Raw genomic sequence first — 23,848 nt, 5'->3', positions numbered from 1 at the left:
GGATGCAGTAAAAGCAGTTCTAAGAGGGAAGTTTATAGCAATACAATCCTACCTTAAGAAACAGGAAACATCTCAAATAAACAACCTAACCTTGCACCTAAAGCAATTAGAGAAAGAAGAACAAAAAAATCCCAAAGTTAGTAGAACGAAAGTAATCATAAAGATCAGATCAGAAATAAATGAAAAAGAAATGAAGGAAATTATAGCAAAGATCAGCAAAACTAAAAGCTGCTTCTTTGAGAAGATAAACAAAATTGATAAACCATTAGCCAGACTCATCAAGAAAAAAAGGGAAAAGACTCAAATCTATAGAATTAGAAATGAAAAAGGAGAAGTAACAACTGACACTGCAGAAATACAAAGGATCATGAGAGATTACTACAAGCAACTCTATGCCAATAAAATGGACAGCCTGGAAGAAATGGACAAATTGTTAGAAATGCACAACCTGCCAAGACTGAACCAGGAAGAAATAGAAAATATGAACAGACCAATCACAAGCACTGAAATTGAAACTGTGATTAAATATCTTCCAACAAACAAAAACCCAGGACCAGATGGCTTCACAGGCGAATTCTATTAAACATTTAGAGAAGAGCTAACACCTATCCTTCTCAAACTCTTCCAAAATATAGCAGAGGGAGGAACACTCCCAACCTCATTCTATGAGGCCACTATCACCCTGACACCAAAACCAGACAAAGATGTCATAAAGAAAGAAAACTACAGGCCAATATCACTGATGAACATAGATGCAAAAATCCTCAACAAAATACTAGCAAACAGAATCCAACAGCACATTAAAAGGATCATACACTATGATCAAGTGGGGTTTATTCCAGTAATGCAAGCATCCTTCAATATATGCAAATCAATCAATGTGATACACCATATTAACAAATTGAAGGAGAAAAACTGTATGATCATCTCAATAGATGCAGAGAAAGCTTTCACAAAATTCAACACCCATTTATGATAAAAACCCTGCAGAAAGTAGGCATAGAGGGAACTTTCCTCAACATAATAAAGGCCATATATGACAAACCTACAGCCAACATCGTCCTCAATGGTGAAAAACTGAAAGCATTTCCACTAAGATCAGGAACAAGACAAGGTTGCTCACTCTCACCACTCATATTCAACATAGTTTTGGAAGTTTTAGCCACAGCAATCAGAGAAGAGAAAGAAATAAAAGGAATACAAATTGGAAAAGAAGAAGTAAAGTTGTCACTGTTTGCAGACGACATGATACTATACATAGAGAATCCTAAAGATGCTACCAGAAAACTACTAGAGCTAATCAATGAATTTGGTAAAGTAGCAGGATACAAAATTAATGCACAGAAATCTCTGGCATTCCTATACACTAATGATGAAAAATCTGACAGTGAACTTAAGAAAACACTCCCATTTACCATTGCAACAAAAAGAATAAAATATTTAGGAATATACCTACCTAAGGAGACAAAAGATCTGTATGCAGAAAATTATAAGACACTGATGAAAGAAATTAAAGATGATATAAGTAGATGGAGAGGTACACCATGTTCTTGGATTGGAAGAATCAACATTATGAAAATGACTGTACTACCCAAAGCAATCTACAGATTCAATGCAATCCCTATCAAACTACCACTGGCATTTTTCACAGACATAGAAGAAAAAATTTCTCAATTTGTATGGAAACACAAAAGACCCCGAATAGCCAAAGCAATCTTGAGAAAGAAAAATGGAACTGGAGAAATCAGGCTCCCTGACCTCAGAGTATACTACAAAGCTACAGTAATCAAGACAGTATGGTACTGGCACAAAGACAGAAATATAGATCAATGGAACAGGATAGAAAGCCCAGAGATAAACCCACGCACATATAGTCACCTTATCATTGATAAAGGAGGCAAGAATATACAGTGGAGAAAAGACAGCCTCTTCAATAAGTGCTGCTGGGTAAACTGGACAGGTACATGTAAAAGTATGAAATTAGAACACTCCCTAACACCATACACAAAAATAAACTCAAAATGGATTAAAGACCTAAATGTAAGGCCAGATACTATCAAACTCTTAGAGGAAAACATAGGCAGAACACTCTGACATAAATCACAGCAAGATCCTTTTTGATCCACCTCCTAGAGAAATGAAAAACAAAAATAAACAAATAGGACCTAATGAAACTTAAAAGCTTTTGCACAGCAAAGGAAACCATAAACAAGATGAAAAGACAACCCTCAGAATGGGAGAAAATATTTGCAAATGAAGCAACTGACAAAGGATTAATCTCCAAAATTTACAAGCAGCTCATGCAGCTCAATATCAAAAAAAAACTAACCCAATCCAAAAATGGGCAGAAGACCTAAACAGACATTTCTCCAAAGAAGATATACAGATTGCCAACAAACACATGAAAGAATGCTCAATATCATTAATCATTAGAGAAATGCAAATCAAAACTACAATGAGATATCATCTCACACCAGTCAGAATGGCCATCATCAAAAAATCTAGAAACACTAAATGCTGGAGAGGGTGTGGAGAAAAGGGAACCCTGTTGCACTGTTGGTGGGAATGTAAATTGATACAGCCACTATGGAGAACAGTATGGAGGCTTCTTAAAAAACTAAAAATAGAACTACCATACGACCCAGCCATCCCACTACTGGGCATATACCCTGAGAAAACCATAATTCAAAAAGAGTCATGTAGCAAAATGTTCATTGCAGCTCTATTTACAATAGGCAGGACATGGAAGAAATCTAAGTGTCCATCCACAGATGAATGGATAAAGAAGATGTGGTACATATACACAGTGGAATATTACTCAGCCATAAAAAGAAACAAAATTGAGTTATTTGTAGTGAGTTGGATGGACCTAGAGTCTGACATACAGAGTGAAGTAAGTCAGAAAGAGAAAAAGAAATACTGTATGCTAATACATATACATGGAGTCTAAGAAAAAAAAAAAAAGGTCATGAAGAACCTAGAGGCAAGACGAGAATAAAGACACAGACCTACTAGAGCATGGACTTGAGGATATGGGGAGGGGGAAGGGTAAGCTGTGACAAAGTGAGAGAGTGCCATGGACATATATACACTACCAAACGTAAAATAGATAGCTAGTGCGGAGCAGCCGCATAGCACAGGGAGTCAGCTCGGTGCTTTGTGACCACCTAGAGGGATGGGATAGGGAGGATGTGAGGGAGGGAGACGCAAGAGGGAAGAGATATGGGAACATATGTGTATGTACAACTGATTCACTTTGTTATAAAGCAGAAACTAACACACCACTCTAAAGCAATTATACTCCAGTAAAGATGTTAAAAAAATTACTTTGAACATACTTTAAAATCCTTCAAGTACAACCCAACTGAAAAATGGACAAAAGACTTAAACAGACATTTCTCCAAAGAAGTCATACGGATGGCCAACAGGCACATGAAAAGATGCTCAACATCACTAATAATTAGAGAAATGCAAATCAAAACTACAATAAGGTACCACTTCAAGCTGATCAGAATGACCAACATTAAAAAGTCTACAAATAATAAATGGTGGAAAGGGTGTGGAGAAAAGAGAACCCTCTTACTTGGGTTAGAGGGTTGGTGGGAATGTAAGTTCGTGTAGCCATTATGGAAAACAGTGTAGAGGTTCGTCAAAAAACTAAAAATAGAGTTGCCATATGATTCAGCAGTTCCACTCCTGACCATATACCCAGACAAAACTATAATTCAAAAAGGTACACACATCCCAATATTCAGAGCAGCACTATTTACAATAGCCAAGCCATGGAAACAACCTAAATGTCCATCGACAGAGGAATGGATAAAGAAGATGTGGTACATATATACAATAGAATACTACTCAGCCATAAAGAAGAATGAAATAATGCCATTTGCAGCAACATAGATGCACCTGGAGATCATCATACTAAACGAAGTAAGTCAGAAAGAGAAAGACAAATACCATATGATATTACTTATAACTGGAATCTAAAATACAACACAAATGAACATATCTACGAAACAGAAACAGACTCGCAGACATAGAGAATAGACTTGTGGTTGCCAAGGGGAAGAGGAGATAGGGAAGGGAAGGACTGGGAGTTGGGATTAACAGATGCAAACTATTATGTATAGGATGGATAAACAACAAGGCCTTACTGTATAGCACAGGTAACTATATTCGATATCCTCTGATAAACCATAATGGAAAAGAATATGAAGGACATATACATGTATAACTGAGTCGCTTTGCTGTACAGCAGAAATTAACACATTATAAATCAACTATGCTTCAATAAAATTTTTTTAGAAATCACATTTAAAAACTTCTTCAAGTACAAATAAAGCAGGGTAATGTTTCAGCATCATCATTATCTCCCCACATCAGTCACTGTCTTGCAGCCACCCTTGGACATACATTTATACCAGCGCTACTCAAAGTACAAAAGCTGTGCAAACTAGCATGTTTCTCACCAAAAGTTTCTATGCTAACACAAGGGTTCTTCAGCTTGTGAGTCTTTTTCTTTGGTAGCTTTTCAATCTTTTGTCACTTGGCTCTATTTTGACTGTCATGTTCACTGCCATACTGTGTTTATTCACAATTTGCCAATTTCTCGGCATTTCCAGGACATTAAGAGTAGATGAGTACAACAGAATAGAATATGCGCGATGGGAACTGTCCCTGAAATACTGTCCCTTTAAGTCAAAGATTACCTTTGGACCAGATCTTTGAGGGTAATGTTCTTTAGGCTGTTGACTTGGCCGATGAGTAAGAAACCTTGGTCTGTTATGTAATATCTACCAGTAGGAAAGTCATCCTTCAGCATGAGTGGCTAAGAGACTCTCTCCTGATTTGGGGTCGGGCCAGTCAGGCACCAGTCTGCTTATCTGTGCAGATGGGGGCAGCCCCGCCCACAGGTCAGGAGAGCCTGTCTTCGGGCATCACATCAGGGTTGTGGTCCATGTCCTGTGGTGAGCAAATATTGACAGAACTGGATTCCTCTTGGAACTGCAAGGAGGGTGGGTGGCTGGTTAATGACCGTCAGACTCCATACTTGAAAGAGCTCAAAATCTTTTTGTTTTGTTTTTGTTTTTAATTTTGGCCACCCCGTGCAGCTTTGCAGGATCTCAGTTCCATGAACCCGGGCGATGGCAGTGAACGCGCCGAGTCCTAACCTCTAAACAGAGAGATTGGGACAGAAAATCTGTAAGCTAAGAAAAGGTCTCTAATTTAATTAACCCGTTTCAGAGGTAAACTCCATAGAACAGCACAGAACAGCAGGAACTAATGGTCACTTACCACTGTTGCAGTCTGAAGGCTGTGTGCTTCCTGGTCTTTTGATGACTCACTGGTATCAAGGGAAGGATAGAAAAAAAAAGGGGAAAAGCTAACATTTACTAAGGTCCTGCTGTGTGTTGGGCACTGCTCTCAGGTATTCTATACATATTTTTTCTCACTCAATCCTCAAGAGAAGATATTATTAGCTCCCTTTGCCAGATAAAGAGGAAAAGTTAAGTGACTTGCCAACATAATGGGGTGGGAGGTGGGGCAGGGAAGGACAAGATTCAAATTCAAGTCCTTTGGATTTCAAATTCCATGCTTTTTTCCTCTAGACTATGCCAAGTGGGTAAGGCTATGCATGGCGTGGCTGAAGACCAAGCAGAAGGGAGGCGGAAGAAACAAAGAGATTGTGTTTGTCCATCTTTCCTGATTGTGTAGCAGGGCCCCACGGTAAGCACCTCCTCCTGTTGTCAAAAGCAACATGCAAATATATCCATTATCACTTATTATATGTTCAAGGTGAAAAATTGTGCACGAAATAATGAATTGGTTTATTTCGTGCCTCAGGCTCTGAATATAAACCAGAGCTCAGCTTTTGGCCCTGTTAAGGACACCTGTGGGGGTTTCCCGGGGTCTGTGTGATGGGCACTGCTGTGTATGTGGCCCTGTTAGCACAGGAAGAGGAGGCAGTGCAGAAGCTCCAAAATAAAAGGCATGGAGAGCCTGCTCTGACTAATAGCTACAGTAAACAAACAAAGAAACAAACCAAAAACCGCCCCCCACCAAACCTCTGTTATAGTTCACAAGCCAAATCTAATTACCAGAATGCTAAAAGTCTTTTCAAATGGGCAGGGGCTTTTTTTTGTGTTGAATATGCATGAAATTCTCAACTACTAGATAAAATTTTTTTAAAAACAATTATTTATTTGGCTGCACTGGGTCTTAGTTGTGGCGTGTGGGATCTAGTTCAATCCCTGACCAGGGATTGAACCCAGGGCCCTGCACTGGGAGTGCGGAGTCTTCACCACTGGACCACCAGGGAATTTTAATCAGGAATTTGGACTCAGTTAAATTTGTCGACCATCAGATAAAAAGGAGGTGCTCTGCTTTGTGTATTGCTATTCCAATGGAATAAACAATCTGATAAAAAGCACATCTTAAATTTAAGCTCTTCAGTGGTTAGTCACAACCTACAGGGTGAAATCTAACCTTGGCAAGTGGGGGAGGTTTGGCCTGACTCCTTGGCCCCATTACCTGTCACTGACTTCCAGCCTCACACTTTATAAGGGCAAATTATTTGGAGGTTACCCCTTTCCTGTGACATTCACCCCGAATGACATTTCACACCTCTGTGTTTCAGCACATACCAGTCTCTCTTCTGGGAGCTTGGGACCTGGTAATGTCCACGTAGGATCTGGAAGAACGAATCTTTCCCACATCTCACCTTCTTCCTTGACTCCGCCCCTTCGTCTCACTGCTTCTCCACATCACACACACTTCCACTGTAGGGACCACGCCTGCACCCTCTCCATCCCTGAGCCCCGAGTTCTCTGAGAGGATGGCTGGCATAAGTAGGTGCTCAGTAAAAAGAAGAAACCAAGATATCATGAAACAATTTTTTTTTTTTTAATCTTGCCTGGAGTCATCAATGAGAGATAAAAACTGGCTTCTCACTTTTCCTCTAAAACAACCACAAAGAATAATTTCCCTAGCCAAAGAGTTCAGTAAATCCTTTCAGAGGAAATCCAAGAGTTGGTAATGTTTCAAGTAAATGTGAAATAAGAATATTTGTTCTAAGAAACATGTAAGATAATTGAAGGATAATATTCAAATATATATTGATTCTACTTGAAGCTAGTGAAAAGAAGATACAAATATAAACGCATATCCCCTAGATACCTGGGGCTTTGGGTATATTAAACATCGCTGTTAGAATTCAGACACTAAAATGCAGCACCTTCGGTATCTGGGCCCCTTAAGAGAAAACACCTGTGTATCAATAGTTTGCGGGGTTGAGCCTTTGCTAATTGTTACTCTCAACCAGGAGGTGTCGTCAGAGACAAGCGCGTTTGCTATGGCTGCCTTCTTGAGGCTGATCACCCAAATCCTGCTCCAGGTGGAATTCCTGCTGCCTCCTAAGATCCTATCCCTCTGTGGAAGCTTCAGCTGGAACAGCCAGTATACACACCTGCAGTTCTCAAAGTGTATTATACAGGAGAATCACTCGGGGGCGGCGGGGTGGGGGGGGGGGGGGGATGCTAAAATGCAGATTCCTCAGCTGCAGCTGTGGAGATCCTGATTCAGTAGGTCTGGAGTGGGGCTCGGGGGTGATTTTCATCTTAAGCACCATCTTCTTCTCCCTCCAACCTCCCACTGTGAAGCGCTTTGAGAAACACTGATCTGCACCTACATAGACTGTACAATATCATCTCACAGCCTCAACTCAGAGACAGGCTGGAAGGGGACTCATTTGTTCACTCATTCGTCAAACACCTACTGAGTCCTTACAGCCGGCCAGTCACCACTGGGTACCTTGACAAAGTCACGCAGCTCATCTTCCTCTCTCAGGCTTGAGATCCCCATCAAGGGATCAATCATAGAATCCAGTGAAGACTTAGCCTATCCTTTCTTATGTTCACCCCCATCAAAGAACCTGGCTTCCACCATGATAGGGGAAAAAGCCCCCCTTTCGCATAAAGAACACTGCCATGATTACAGAAATTCTGCCTCTAAATTGATCCATAATGGTTATTTTACAGGATATCAACATTCCAATGATTTAGTTAGGAAGGAATCTTATTACCAAGATTCATTCTTTCAAACACAGACAAAAATAATAAATCCATGGCTTTAAAAACACAGACCAAACTAATAAATCCACATGTATCTGAAAATCAAAATGCTGCTGAGTATGTTTCACTGCCACGTTAACTTTGTAAGTCCAAGATAAATAAAAATCCTGGTAGTAAACAGTGGGATAAATTACATTACTATAAATAAAACATAAACTAAAATTCCATTAGAAATTTTAAATCACCATGATATGGTTACCCCGGGGGAGTTGAGGGAGAGCGCTTTCTTAGAAACTGTAATGAAAGTTGCATATCCCACTATAGTTTTTCAGGCTACAGCTGAAAAACACCATCTGTTCAGTGACCAAAACTTACCATGCAACAGTTCACCTATTTTTAACTTTCTGACCATCAGAAAAGTTTTTGTTCTAGAAAGGACTTTAAAGGTCATTAAATCCGACCTTTCACTCTACACTCAATACTGCTTTATAACATCGCAGCTGCAGAAGTGCCCTACAGCCTCTGCATGCATTCTATTCCTCTGTGGGTCAAGAGGGTCACTGCCTCCCTGGAGCTCAGCCCATCTTGGTACTGTTCCAGTTTTTAGCGCTTTCTACCTCACATCCTGTCTGATAAGCAGAAAAAGCCAGTTTTGTTTTTTGGTTTTTTTTCCCACAAGAAAGGCTTTCCCCTCTTAGAACAGAGCAGGGTTCCTGGATTAGGATGGCATCTCGGCTGCATTGACCAGAAACCTGATTCAGTGCCTTAAACAAGGCAGGGCTTAATTCTTCTTATGTAACAGGAAGCCCAGAAGACAGCTCAAGTGAGAGAAGCTGTGGCCTTCCTGGCCACGACTCTATCACATAGCCACCTCAAACTTCAAGGAAGTATGGGACAGTGGGTATTTTAGCTGGTGACCAGAACAATATCTGGGTTATATCCACGAGGAAGAAGGTTGGGACAGATTTTGGGTAGGGCGATTAGCAGTCACTGCCACAGCCTGAGAGTAGTATCAGGTGACTAATATGCTAACTGACTGATGAAATCTGTCTTTCTAACCATTAGAACCCTTTAGGGGCTTAGGACAGGATTATAGAAACTTTTTTTTTTTTTTTTTCTGTAACATCCCTTCAGCTGTTTGCACACAATGATCGTTTGTTTTCCTTTTCCCCATCCCAAGATGTCTCTTTTCCAAGTGATGTCTTTTCCAGGCTTGTCTCTGAAAACACTCCCATTTGTTTATATTCCAGGTGCGGCCTGACCTATAAAAAGTAATGCAGAGTCATCTCCTTCCTCCTGCTGTACACCATACTATTATTAACAGAGCCTAAAATCCCCTGAACTGAAACAGCCTGCTGTCAATTCATGCAGAGCATGCCTTGAACTCAGATGCTTGTGGGGAAGGGGTAGGGCCAAGGAAGGCACACATCACTGAGTACTTACCTTGTGACAGGCACCCCACCATCTCCTTTATAAGGCATCCATTCAGAAGACCCCACCAGGCCATATCAACCTCATTTAGCCATTGCAAGGCTGCTTTTATGGACCCAAGGAAGCACTTTACATTATCACTGCTAACCTCCATCCTCCATGCTATCAGGTTTAGTCCACTGCTCCTGAGCTCTGATTATTACCCCATGGACTATATATCTAGCATTTTTAGTTCTAAGTCACCTTAATATATGATTATCTTTGGTATTAGTTAGGATTGTGTTCAGCTGTAATGAAAAAAAACCCAAATAATAGCTGCTAACATAAGACAGAAATTAATTCAAAAGTCTGGAAGTTGTTAGCCAAGTTGACATGATGTGCCGAAGTATCAGGGATGCAGGCACCTTCTGTCTCGTTGTTCCATCACGCATGTCTCCCAGTGTCAAGGTCACCTTGCTGTCCAGAATGGCTGCTGAACCTCTAGCCACCACATCTGAATTCCAGCTGGCAGGGAAAAGGAAATTGAGGAAGGAGTAATGGCCCTTCCTTTTAAAGACATTTCCTGATAGTTACATGTCATTTGCACTTACATGCCACTGGCCAGAACTGAGTCACATGGTCACAATTTAGCTGCAAGGGAGAGCTGGGAAATGCAGCCTTTGTTCAGGATGGCTATATATCCATTTAAAAACCAGGTGACTGCTGTCATCAAAGATTAAGTAAAAAGATATTGGGAGACAACCTATAGTCTTGGCCACTCCTTCCATTCTTCATCCACGTCAGTGGTAAAAACATTAAACTATCCAAGACAAAGGCAAAAAACACCAACAATAATAGGAGATAATATTTATTGAGCATTTACTATGTGCCAGCCACTGCCCTATGCATTTTACGTGTAATAATGTAGTTAATCATCACAAAAGCATTGTTAAGTTGGGCACTATTTTTTTTTTTTTTTTTGCGGTACACGGGCCTTTCACTGTTGTGGCCTCTCCCGTTGCGGAGCACAGGCTCCGGACGCGCAGGCTCAGTGGCCATGGCTCACGGGCCCAGCTGCTCCGCAGCATGTGGGATCCTCCCAGACCGGGGCACGAACCCGCGTCCCCTGCATTGGCAGGCAGACTCTCAACCACTGCGCCACCAGGGAAGCCCTAAGTTGGGCACTATTATATTATAACTCCCCTGAACTGAAACAACCTGCTGTCAATTCATACAGAGCATGCCTTGAACTCAGATGCTTGTGGGGAAGTTGGGCACTATTATATTATTAATAATAATTATATATTATTATTAATAACATATATTATATAATTATATAGTATAATTATGTATAATTATACTATATTATACATAGGTGGGAAAACAGAGGCCTAGAGAGTCTGAAGCCCAAGGTCATATAGTTCATAAGGGATACAAGTGTGCTTGAATTGGAGCTCATGCTCTAATTAATCACTATAATGCATTGCCTTTGGGCAATGTGTGAGAGATGTAAACTTCTGTCTTATTTTGGCAACTGTTGTTTTGGGATTTTTTGTTTACTCACATCTGGAGTTGGCCTCCTCTACTGGAACCTCCTTTGGGTTGAAATTAATTAGCAAGACTTGGGCTTGGTTCTTCAATTAATGACTATTCCACCAGTATACCTGCTCAGGTCTGCTTAGCTCCTAAGAGTCTTGTCCTTTGTAATTTGGATAAACAGGATCAGCTCCCAGAACCAGGCTTATGCTGAAGAAAAATGAGAGATATGACCTAAAAGACAGGAGAGCAAGTGTGGCAGCCCAGCAAACACATCATGGCAGTATGGAGGGCTGTATATAGGAGAGTTCAAGGGTTTTGGGTTGTTTATCTTTGCTGTTGAGTGTTAGAGTTCTTTACATATTCTGGATACTAGACCCTTATCAGATATATGATTCACAAATATTTTCTCCCATTCTGTGGGTTGACTTCTCATACTTTAAAAAATAGTATCCTTTGAAGTAAAAATTTTTTAATTTTGATGAAGTCCAATTTTCTTTTGTTGCTTGTGTTTTGGTGTCATACCCGAGAAGTTATTGCCAAATCCAAGGTCATGAAGATTCACCTCTATGTTTTCTTCTAAGAAGTTTATAGTTTTAGCTCTTGTATTTAGGTCTTTGATCCATTTTTAGTTAATTTTTGTATATGATGTGAGGTAGGGGTCCAACGTCTTTTTCTGCATGTAGATATCAAGTTGTACAAGCATCATTTATTGAAAAGACTATTCTTTCCTCGTTGAAAGAATCTTGGCAATCTTGTTGAAAAATCTGTTGACAACAGACACACACTTTTATTTCTGTCCTTTTAATTCTTTCTATTCTAATATTGATTTCGATATCTATCTGTATGTCATTATCCCATTGTTTTGATTGCCATAACTTTTTAGTAAGTTTTGAGGTCAGGAAATGGTAGCTCTCCAATTTTTTCTTCTTTTGCACAATTGTTTTGGCTCTATGGGCTTCCTTGCAATTCCATATGAATTTTTGAATCACCATTTCCATTTCTACAAAAAAAAAGACGATGAGGATTTTGAAAGTGATTGCACTGAATCTGTAGATCCCTTTGGGTAGTATTACCATTCTAACAATATTTGCTCTTCCAATCCATGAATGTGTGTCTTCTCATTTACTTATGTCTTCGCTCATTTCTTTCAATGGTATTTTGTAGCTTTCAATGTAAAGGTCTTGTACCTCCTTGGTTGAATTTATTTCTTGGTACTTTATTCTTTTTGATGCCCTTGTGAATGGAATTGTTTTCTTCATTTCCTTTTTGGATTGTTCATTGCTAGTGCATAGAAATAAAAGTGATTTTTGTGTGTGGATCTTGTATCCCACAACAATACTTAAATCGTTTATTAAGTCTACTTGTGTGTGTCTGTATGAATTGTTTATGATTTTCTACCTATAAGGTAATGTCATCTGAGGAGAGAGATTTTATTTCTTTCTGATTTGGGTGTCTTTCTTTTTCTTACCTAATTATCCTGGCTAGAACTCTCGGTACAATACTGAATAGCAATGGCAAGAGAGGCATGCTTGTCTTGTTATTGATCTTGGGGGAAAAGCTTTCAGTCTTTCACTATTGAGTACGATGTTAGCTGTGAGTTTTTGGTAAACACGCTTTATCAGGTTAAGTTTCCCCCACTGCTGTCACAGTGATTTTTTTCCTCCTAAAATGCAAATATCATAAAGCACTCCCTTGCTAAAAGTCCTACAGTGAGTCCCCATTTCCTTCAGCATGAAATCAAGTCCTTTAGTATGGCCCAAAGCCACTTCAAGAGTGTCTGATACCCGCTGACTTCTCCAGTTTCATGTTCCCACACCCTAGAGTCACAGACACATCATTTCCCCACACATGCCGTTCCCTCCGCTGGGAACACTACCTCCCTTTTCCAAAAGGCTTCTTTGCCACAGCCCTGTGTCCCTGCCCCTCCCGCCTTCGGGCAGTCTCTGTGTTACTCCTGAGTTAACGCTCAGAGCAGCTGGTACGCTAGAATACAATCATCTGCTTACCCCTTTGCCTTCCTAAACAGACTATGAGGTTTTGGAAGACAAAGACTAGGTCTCTCATTTCTGTATCCTTAGTGAATATAAGACTTCATAAATGTCTTTGGAATAAAGACTACTTTTCTGTTTTATTTATATTTACGAACATGTCCTGTAAGTCCTAACAGAGGTGGATCTACATAAGGATGAGGTAACAAATTCAGTTAAAGAATCAGGAAGTTATATGCTTGGACTTTACCAGCTCAGCTCCCCAAGCCCCGTTCGAGAGCCATACGCAGATTATTTTTGTTTTCACAGTAACTTGAAGAATGCATATACCTTCTTCCATCAAAGGATAACATTCTATATAAATCTTAGTGTTCTTTCTCTTTAGGTTGCTAGGACACTCAAAGTATTTAATGCTTCATTGTCCTGTAACTATATTAGTCCTAGAGTCTAGCATATTTGTTTCTTCCTGTTTATGTCTTTGCTTTTCTATTTTTATTTTAATAATCTTACTGTACATAAGCCTTTTTGGAAAAAAAGTGGAGCATAAATATGTAACTATATATGCTAAAAATACATTGTATGTATTTCTTGTTAGCAGAGAAGCACACAGATTGTTAAGGTGACAATGCAGAAGAGCAGAGTTAGAGCCATTGAGAAAGAGTTTGTCTGCAGTGACTTTAGCTGTACAAGCCATTGTTAGGTTGGGGTCTCTTAAATGAAAACCAGCAATTAGGTAGATTTCCTTCATGAGGGAGTGGGAAAAAATTTTGTTGGCACAGAGAAATATTTTCAGGCCCTCAAACTCTTCTCCAAATGGCTCCTTCTTATCATTACAGAGATTTTGCATCAGACGGCACTGAGAAGAAAAGGTCAACATTTCCAATATTCAGTGAATTAGAGACTCAGAGCCTGGATGAACTTGACCATCTGGAGCAAGTCCCTATCTTTAAATGAAGAAATGGCATACCCCACACCGAGCGTACACCTCCGCGATTCCTCTTCCCTTCCCCCCAGATCTAATTAGTCACCAGGTCTGTAAATTTCCCACTGGGATCTTCCCCTTCCCCCTTCCCCCTCTGTCCCAAGTCTCCACAGGCTCTAGGTCTGATTGAACGTGCAAAACTCCCATATCCTCTCCGGGGTCACCTCTTGCTGCCCATCCATGCATTCTTGGCTTTGGATTTTCTAAATGACTGAGGTGTCCTCGTGTCGCTATATGATAGCCCGTGCTAATGGCCCGTGCTATTCCTCTGGGTAGAATCCGCTCCCTTCCTCCCTCCTGCCCTCTCACCATCTGGCTCATTCCTGCTCACCTTTCAGGATACAGCTCAGGCAGCTTCTCCTAATAACCCAGCACCTCCCTATGTGCTCCTGAAGCACCTTCACTGCTGTCTGTCTCCCTCATTAGGCTGTGAGCTACTTCAGGTCAGGGAGTGAAGTTACCAGAGTCCCAGAATATAAATCCTACTCACCAGAGCAGGTCTCGGGAAATGACTGTTGATCGGACGTGGACACGCTTAGCACACTGCTGTAGACACACTTAGTGAACGTGCACGAAACGGGCCTCACTCATAACAGTTTCCAGAGTATGAGACGTGGACCTCACCAACTTCCACCAGCCTGATGTTTCCCCCTCTCCCACCCCAATTCTTCTACATTTATTAAGTCCTTCCCACTCCTTCCTCGGTCTAATTAAAAAAAAAAAATTCCTTATTCCATTTGGATTTGACTTAGATTTGTTTTCAAACTGAAAGCCAATTGTCCTAAACACTGTTTATTAAATGAATTCTTTCCTTTCTTATTCATTTTGAGGTGTAGCCTTAGCTCTTATTAAATTCTTATAAATAATAGAATTTGTTTCGGGGAATTTCTCTTCTACCCTATTGGCCTATTATCACTCGGGTTTAGTTGCTGTCCATCTTATTATACTTACCTGGATATTTGCTTTTTAACTTAACTATATTTTTTCATGTTAAAAAACTATAGAGCTTACTTCAAAAAAAAAAAAAAAGAACAATACAGGAGTATTTTAAACATATAGATAAGCAAAGAAAAAATTAAATTACCCTAATGCCATGTCCCAGAGATAACTATAATTATCATTTTGATGTAACAAGAGTGGTAGCTGACTTCCACTTAACCATCTTGCCAGATTAACTGACACCTCCAGTCCTCCGTAGAATGTGCTGGCTGACGTCCATAGCAAGCTGAATGGTCCCGGAGGGCGGCCTATGCACTGTTCTCAGCATCAGCGGACTGTGCTTAGCAAGAGTCAGGTGTGTTTATTCCAACATGTTATGCCAGGTGCAGTGGTTATTCAAATGGTATGATTATTTAAATATTATGTACATTGGGCTTCCCTGGTGGCGCAGTGGTTGAGAGTCCGCCTGCCGATGCAGGGGACATGGGTTCGTGCCCCGGTCCGGGAAGATCCCACGTGCCGCGGAGCGGCTGGGCCCGTGAGCCATGGCCGCTGAGCCTGCGCGTCCAGAGCCTGTGCTCCGCAACGGGAGAGGCCACAACAGTGAGAGGCCCGCGTACCGCAAGAAAAAAAAAAGTTATGTATATTGATAAAAACAATGAGTATAAAGAGAGTAATTTCTAAGAAAAGTAAGTTGAATGCTTTGGAAAGACTCTATAAAGATAAGATACTAAAAATATTACTCAAATTATGTGTACATGAGAATTATAAACATTGGAAAGAAATAAAAATCTAGGAGTCTATACTCAGTTTGCTTCATTATTTAGCTTCTCTAAATTCTTGACCCATTTAAAGAAACCAGTATTTCACATTTTTACATTTTCTGGTGGTTACATTATTGGTATGTTTAATGCTGTCAAAAAAAAAAAAGACAATACACAACTTCAGAGGACTCAAAGAGTCATAAATAGAATACCTATGACAAAGTTTTGCCAATGATTATTTACTTGTTGTAGTTTTAAAAAACATTTCATTTATAAAGATTCTCCTCCTTAACCAAATTTTTCAATTAACCGATCAGCTACCAGTGCCCACAGACTTGGTTAAGAGAGCATGTATTATACCTTCAGTCATTTAAAAATGTATAAAGATATTGATTTTTACATAAATGAGATCATGCTATAAATACTGCTTTATCCCCCTTTTCACTGACTATATTGTAGACATTATTCCAAGTCATTAAAGATTACAACGTTTTTAATGCCTGCTCAGCTCCTCCTGCTGAAGTCCTATTTAACGTTTCCTTTTATTGGGCATTTAAAACTATGTACCAAAAATAAACAACCCAATCCAAAAATGGGCAGAAGACCTAAACAGACATTTCTGCAAAGAAGATATACAGATTGCCAACAAACACATGAAAGAATGCTCAACATCATTAATCATTAGAGAAATGCAAATCAAAACTACAATGAGATATCATCTCACACCAGTCAGAATGGCCATCATCAAAAAATCTAGAAACAATAAATGCTGGAGAGGGTGTGGAGAAAAGGGAACCCTCTTGCACTGTTGGTGGGAATGTAAACTGATACAGCCACTATGGAGAACAGTAGGGAGGTTCCTGAAAAAACTAAAAATAGAATTACCATATGACCCAGCAATCCCACTGCTGCTCATATACCCTGAGAAAACCATAATTCAAAAAGAGTCATGTACCATAATGTTCATTGCAGCTCTGTTTACAATAGCCAGGAGATGGAAGCAACCTAAGTGTCTATCAACAGATGAATGGATAAAGAAGATGTGGCACATATATACAATGGAATATTACTCAGCCATTAAAAAAGAACAAAATTGAGTTATTTGTAGTAAGGTGGATGGACCTAGAGCCTGTCATACAGAGTGAAGTAAGTCAGAAAGAGAAAAAGAAATACTGTATGCTAACACATATATATGGAATCCAAAAAAAAAAAAAAGGTCATGAAGAACCTAGGGGCAGGACGGGAATAAAGACGCAGACCTACTAGAGCATGGACTTGAGGACATGGGGAAGGGGAACGGGAAGCTGGGACAAAGTGAGAGAGTGCCATGGACATATATACACTACCAAATGTAAAATAGATAGCTAGTGGGAAGCAGCCGCATAGCACAGGGAGATCAGCTCAGTGCTTTGTGACCACCTAGATGGGTGGGATAGGGAGGGTGTGAGGGAGGGAGACGCAAGAGGGAAGAGATATGGGGATATATGTATATGTATAGCTGATTCACTTCGTTATAAAACAGAAACTAGCACACCATTGTAAAGCGATTATACTCCAATAAAGATGTTAAAATAATAAATAAATAAAACTATGTACCTTTCTTGATTTCCTCTTCGTGGGACTCACAGAAAACTTGGAGTTTAGTTTTATGTGCAGCCTAGGGTTTCTTATACAGTTAATCTCCTTTTCTCAATTTTCACATGCCTGCTTTAAAAAAAATTTTTTTTTTAAATTTGTGTTAAAATTGTTTCTTGTTATAAGTTGGGAGAATCCCTTCTGGCAGAGAGAATAGACCAAACACAAACCCCTAATATCCTGTCTCCAAGTGTGAGGTTATAGTATGAGTTTGGTTGACAGAAAGCCCTTTTGTTTTGCCTTGAAGGCAATTCCTTACTGTCGCCTCTCTGGTCTGACATAACCGGCCAGGGAGCTTATAACTACCTAGAGAGCTCTAAGACTTCTACTGAAATTGCTGATAAGCCCAGGAAGTGGTCTAATAGCTTAGCTTTGCTTTTTCTGGACTCCTGTATGTAACCTAGGTATATCTTCTAAAATTATTTTTCTCAGGATTTGGACAGTAAAGGAGGCACAATATCAAATTAAAGGCACGAAGTATTCCTTACCTTCACTGCTACTTGCAACAACTGAAAAAAATTACCAATAATGTGAAGAGGCCTGGCCTTGTGGGTTACTTCCACAACACCTGGTCAAAAATAGGAGGCCAGGGCTTTCCTGGTGGCGCAGTGGTTGAGAGTCCGCCTGTCGATGCAGGGGACACGGGTTCGTGCCCCAGTCTGGGAGGATCCCACATGCCGCGGAGCGGCTGGGCCTGTGAGCCATGGCTGCTGAGCCTGAGCGTCCGAAGCCTGTGCTCCGCAAGGGGAGGGGCCGCAGCAGTGAGAGGCCCACCTACCAGAAAAAAGAAAAAAGAAAAAAAAAAAAAAGGAGGCCAGAGGGCCTCATTAGGATGCTGGCTTCTTTCTGAAACTTTCGACACCTCTAGGAGCTTTGAGCACTATCTGAAGCTGAAATTTCAACCACAACTTAAATATTATCCTAAAGTGCACAAGCAGTATGCCTCTTAAAAGAGACCCTGTGGAGGCTTCCGTGGTGGCGCAGTGGTTGAGGGTCGGCCTGCCGATGCAGGGGACGCGGGTTCGTGCCCCAGTCCGCGAGGATCCCACGTGCGGCGGAGCGGCTGCGCCCGTGAGCCATGCCCGCTGGGCCTGCGCGTCCGAAGCCTGTGCTCCGCAAGGGGAGGGGCCGCAGCAGTGAGAGGCCCGCGTACCAAAAAAAAAAAAAAAGAGACCCTCTGGATTTTTCTTTAGCGTCTAAAATTTGAGATTGAATACAGATTATACTTTTCATAGCCAAAGAGAAAAAGAATATCTGGGTACCTTTTAGGAGATGTGAGGCTTTTCACAGGCTCTTTCATCACTAGGTGGTCTATGGAACAAGAAATTGTGTACGTTGGCATCAGGACCACGCCTCCAAAAAGAATTAACAGTCCAGATTGGTTAACATTCTTTAGTATCTCAAACACCTGTAGTGTCTGAGGACTCCTCACAAATGTTCTCTAACAACTTCTTTTGGCAAGCGGGTGTAGATAAATAACTAGGGCTACGATCTGGGCATTGCTCACATTTGCTAATGAAAAGCAGTCTGTACAGCAGCCTCTCAAGAAAAATCCAAAATTAAAAAACAAATTGGGAGAGATTTATTGGTATTGCAAAAGGTCTTCCACTTAAGAACACCCCTTTCTTAGTCCCCAATATCACTTAAAATAGGATTAGTTTTAAATAAGCTTGATTTTTCCAAACTTTTCAAGCTTGTTGAAAAATCAACAAGCTTGATTTTTCCATAATTTACTGCTTAAATTATGGCACACCACAGTTTCACCAACTCACCAACTTAGCACAGATCCAGGCTTCAATTTATGTGCAGGGCACTGTACCAAGCACAACGAGTGATTTCCATGGTAAACGTTATCTAACAGGCTTTTCGTCTCTGCCTGATGATTGAATTCAGTTGCAACCTTAGTATTCACAGAGTGACTCAGACTCCAGCTAGGAAGTCTGGCTGGGCAGTGGATGAACTTTGTACTTCGGAAATTAGGTTTTATTTAGTACATTTATGTTTCATACTTCAGGGATCCTAGAACATGCTGAGAGATGCTGGAAAGAAATAGCTGGTCAATTCCAGGGCACCCTTGCAGCGTATTGACCTAATCTGAAAACAAGATGTTGCCCACAATCAGTTTCTATTGCAGCACAGCAGAATACGCCACCCCCAAATATGACTGCAGGAGTTCAGGACATGCCGCCTCAAAAAAATGCCACTTTGTTGTATTACTGTGAGCTGAAGGCACTTGAAAAACAGCAAATGTGGGTGAGGTATTCTCTGAACTCTCCTTATCTCACTAGACAGATTCTCCAAAAAGAACTCAGATATCATAAATCCCCTTCTCAGGAGTTTCATCAACCAGGGGAGATTGACTCTTATCACAGGAGAAGAGCCTAGAAGTCGACACCACACCCAGACACACTTTGCCATAAGCTATCATGCCGCCCAGCTATTCCTCTAAGGGCCCATTCATCTTTCCTAAAAATCATTTACTCTCCCCTAAGAGGCCTACATCCTCTCTCCCCTTTCCCTATTAAGATGGTATTTAAATTTGAATTCTAAGCCACTTAGAGGAGTTACTCATTTTTCCTGGGTATCTCACATGTATACCTGAGGTATACATGTTAATAAACTTCTGTGTGTTTTTCTCTTGTTAATGTGTCTTCTATTACAGAGTCTCAGCTAAGAACTCAGAAGGGTAGGGGAACAATTATTTTCCCTCCCCTACACTATTCATCACCACCCTGGGCATGGGAAAGTGCTACAACACAGTAGACAATGACATTCTTTCCTATAAAATTTTATTTATTACATAAAAAAATTCTATACACTTGTTAGACTAAAATACAGTTTTCATTATAGTTCTGGTAACTGAGTCAGTACACAGAAAACTTAGCATTAGATCAGCACTGTTTTTTCTAGTTCATATTTCTGCACAAGGAAAACATTTCAAAGCTCCATTTCATATAGGCTCATTGTACTCTGAAGCCAGATGGAATTCCATCCAATTCAGAGCTCTTGGAAGTTAATTTCCCAGCAAGATTTGATAACTCCAGAAAGTTAATTGCTTCATATACATATTTTTAAAGTCCTCTGAGAGCACAACACTCTGTAAATTCTGCAGTGTCAATAATGACAGTCACAAATACTACAGGGCTATGACCATGTCTGTGGGGCATGTTCAAGCACCTACATGTTTGTTTCCCCGCCTGAATACAGTGTACTGACACTGTAATAAAGAAATAATAATAATAAGGAAAAAACTCAAAATAATGCTAAGGTACAAGATCCCGAACCAGGGAATTCATGGAAGACTTAACCATGATCCTACAGTTTGTAATGGACAAAGACCGGACATGATACAAAAATCCATTTTGACACTGTGAATAGGATGCAAATAGCAAAACAAAACAAAACCAAAACGACAAAAAAGGCCTCAGATTGAGAAATATGTGGCACCACAACATACCTCTTATGCTGGATTTCACAGCAGTGAGATGTCGAAACACACTGATGGGCATTTTCTGTTCAAATCTCCCCATACACTGGATGGGATCTGACTGGACGGGATGTTAGGCTCAGAGCCTGAGAGATGAAGAGCAGGTCCCTCTGCATTGACTGATCTTTCAAACTTGGCTGCTTTATTCTAGGAGCCTATTCTAAACTCAGGAGCTCAGGAAGGCTGTGCCAGAAAGTACTTAAAGTTGGACTTTTGGTCTTCAGAAGATATGCTTTTGTCTTTGGTTGTTTTCCCAGAGCCCCTGTCATTTTGTTAGGTGCCCTCTACACTTTTCTCCCCACTCTCGTGTTAGTTGTAGCAAATCGGATCAGCTAACAACCTCCTGAAGTTATTTCACTGGGTACCACATCTTTAGAAGTGCATTCAATGGTCAAGAATATTCTGAGACAGTGTAACTGAAACTTCATTATGGAGCTCCCAGTACCCTTTTATAGGATGGACAAAATCAAGAGAACCTCAACAGCAACATAATCTAGTAGCACTAAGGCAATACAGTAGAAGAAAGGTAGCTTCCCCCTGTGATGTCTTTGAAAATCAAAACCAGCCAAAACGAGGGGACCAAAAATTCTGGGAGAACACTGCTAGAACCCAGAGGAAGGGGAAAATTTACTCTGTCGTCTCTGTCTCCAATCATCAGCCCCAAAGCTGTCCTAGTATTGTTTCATTCCTATGAATCACCTCATACAATTTTGGAAAACAATCCTGGCTTAATGATCCATGTGGTAAATGAAGGAAGTGCTCACATTTTCTAGTGGCAGGTAGAATGGTCTGCAGGATGCTGGCAGGACGTTCACTCCAGTCCTGTGTCCATTCATTCCTCAAGTCTTTTTTTTTTGTTTTTTTCTTTTTATTTATTTTTGGCCGCACTGTGCAGCATGTGGGATCTTAGTTTCCTGACCAGGGATGGAACCCATGCGCCCCCTGCATTGGAAGGGTGGAATCTTAACCACTGGACCACCAGGGAAGTCCCTCAAGTCTTCTTTTCAATGCTTACTTTACTCACATAGAATGATTTAACACATTATTCCTCAAAAAATAACTAAAACTAATTTCCTAGATGATGGGATGGGTGGATCAGATTCCTATGTGAAACTCAGGACATTTCCTTTAGGTCATACACTTCTATGACAAAAAGACATCAAATATAGATACTTACACCGGACTTAGGCCCTTTTCCACCCAATATGGGAACTTCCACCTGTGGTCTCTTCCTTTGCTACTGTGGAAGGTTCAATAGAGCTCTTCTGGGGTTGTGGGGTGGGGAGGAGAGCTGACTTTTCTATTTTCTTCACCAGCCAATTAGGACATTTCCACTGCTTTCTTCAGCTTGAAAATGTAGGTAATAGTTTGATGTCTGACTATAGGTCATGACCCCCTGGAATCAAATCTTAAAAAAACCTCAAATTCCTTTAAGGATGTCTGCCTGCTTTTTCAAGGGCCCAGAGGACACTCCATATAGTGCAGCAAGCTTACCTAATAGTAAGGTGTAAATGTGAAGAAACCCACATGCTCCCTAAAGAAGGAAGGTGATGTGGATGGGGGGAGTGGAGGCACAGTCCCATGGACAGTGGTCCAAAGCTGCTCTAGTGGTGACCGGAAAACACTCAAAACAGGAGGGAACATCTCACTGATTTACGAAGGAGAAAAAAATAACTTTTGAATTTGTCCCCCCAGCATCTGCTCCTCCAACTTTCCACTAAAAATTTTTTGTCAACTATGGACTATGGTAAGTTTGCTAATTTATCACCATCTTCAAATGTTCTTGGTCGTGTTGACAGAGATATATTTTTAGACAGTGATCTAACTGCTAACACTATGCTACAGAGGTCATAGCTGAGTGACAATAATAAAGAATCTAGTGTTTTGGTAGACGGATGATTACAGGGATTCCCTATTCATTTCTTCTTGGATTTTCTTGTCCATTGCAAATAATTTGGTACCTTGCCAAAAATTCATCATAGGACACATACATCCTTACACCACCAAGGAAAGAAATCTTACTGTCTTGAAAATTCAGTGTTGACGTCCTGTTTTTCATTCAGATTAGTGTGGTTTTGATTTTCAAAGCTGGTACTAAAAGTTTTCAAGTTATAAAAAGGATTCCAGACAACAAGGTCCTACTGTATAGCACAGAGCACTATATTCAGTATCCTATGATAAACCAAAATGGAAAAGAATATTTTAAAAAAGTATATATATAACTGAATCACTTCACTGTACAGCAGAAATTAACACAACATTGTAAATCAACTATACTTCAATTAAAAAAGAAAATGATTCCAGGTCTGAAATTGTTAAGTACCATCTTAAAAGAATCTTCAGTGGAGGCCTAATCACTACTTTATTTCAAAACACATTATCAAACCAACTTTACAGCAGCCTCAGACTTGTGTTCCTTAGGCCCTGAGGGGATGGGGGTGGGGTGGAGGCGGGCAGTCTCAGGGTCTCGAAATTCTATTAGTATTTTAAATGTTCCTAAGTAGGCTATGTGACTTTGAGAGAAAGGTAGTTCATTGCTTTCATAAGCTTCTCAGAGGGGCCCTTGGTCCCCTCAAAAGATTAAGAACCTGCTTTTGAATATCAAATACTAAATTGGGGTCTTAGCAAATAAAAGTGAAAGATTTCTGAAACGTTTGGAAATTACAACGTTTTCATGTTCAGCTAGATCTTGACTAGACCATGAGTAACCTGAAAGCTTTACTATTCTGAATTCCCTGGTCTAGAATGTTTATTCCTCAGGAAATCATTTATATTGTACAACTGGTATCAAAACTGAAGAAAATAGCCTAATATTTGGGTCCCTAACAACTGCATATCTTTTCCACAAGTTTACTAATGAATTTCTTTAAAAAATATCCAACTTAAATCCTGCTCATTTAATTTAGAAAAGTGATAGCTGTTCATGTGATACTGAAATGGAAGCATCATTTGTCTATTTTTTACACATATAAAAATCAAGGAGATGGGGTGGAAGAAAGCGTACTATAGTATTTCCATAGAAAAGAAAGGTT

This window comes from Stenella coeruleoalba (genome assembly GCF_951394435.1).
Source record: "Stenella coeruleoalba genome assembly, chromosome: 7".
NCBI classification, from domain to species: domain Eukaryota; kingdom Metazoa; phylum Chordata; class Mammalia; order Artiodactyla; family Delphinidae; genus Stenella; species Stenella coeruleoalba.
Note: the sequence above shows the minus strand (reverse complement) of the source record.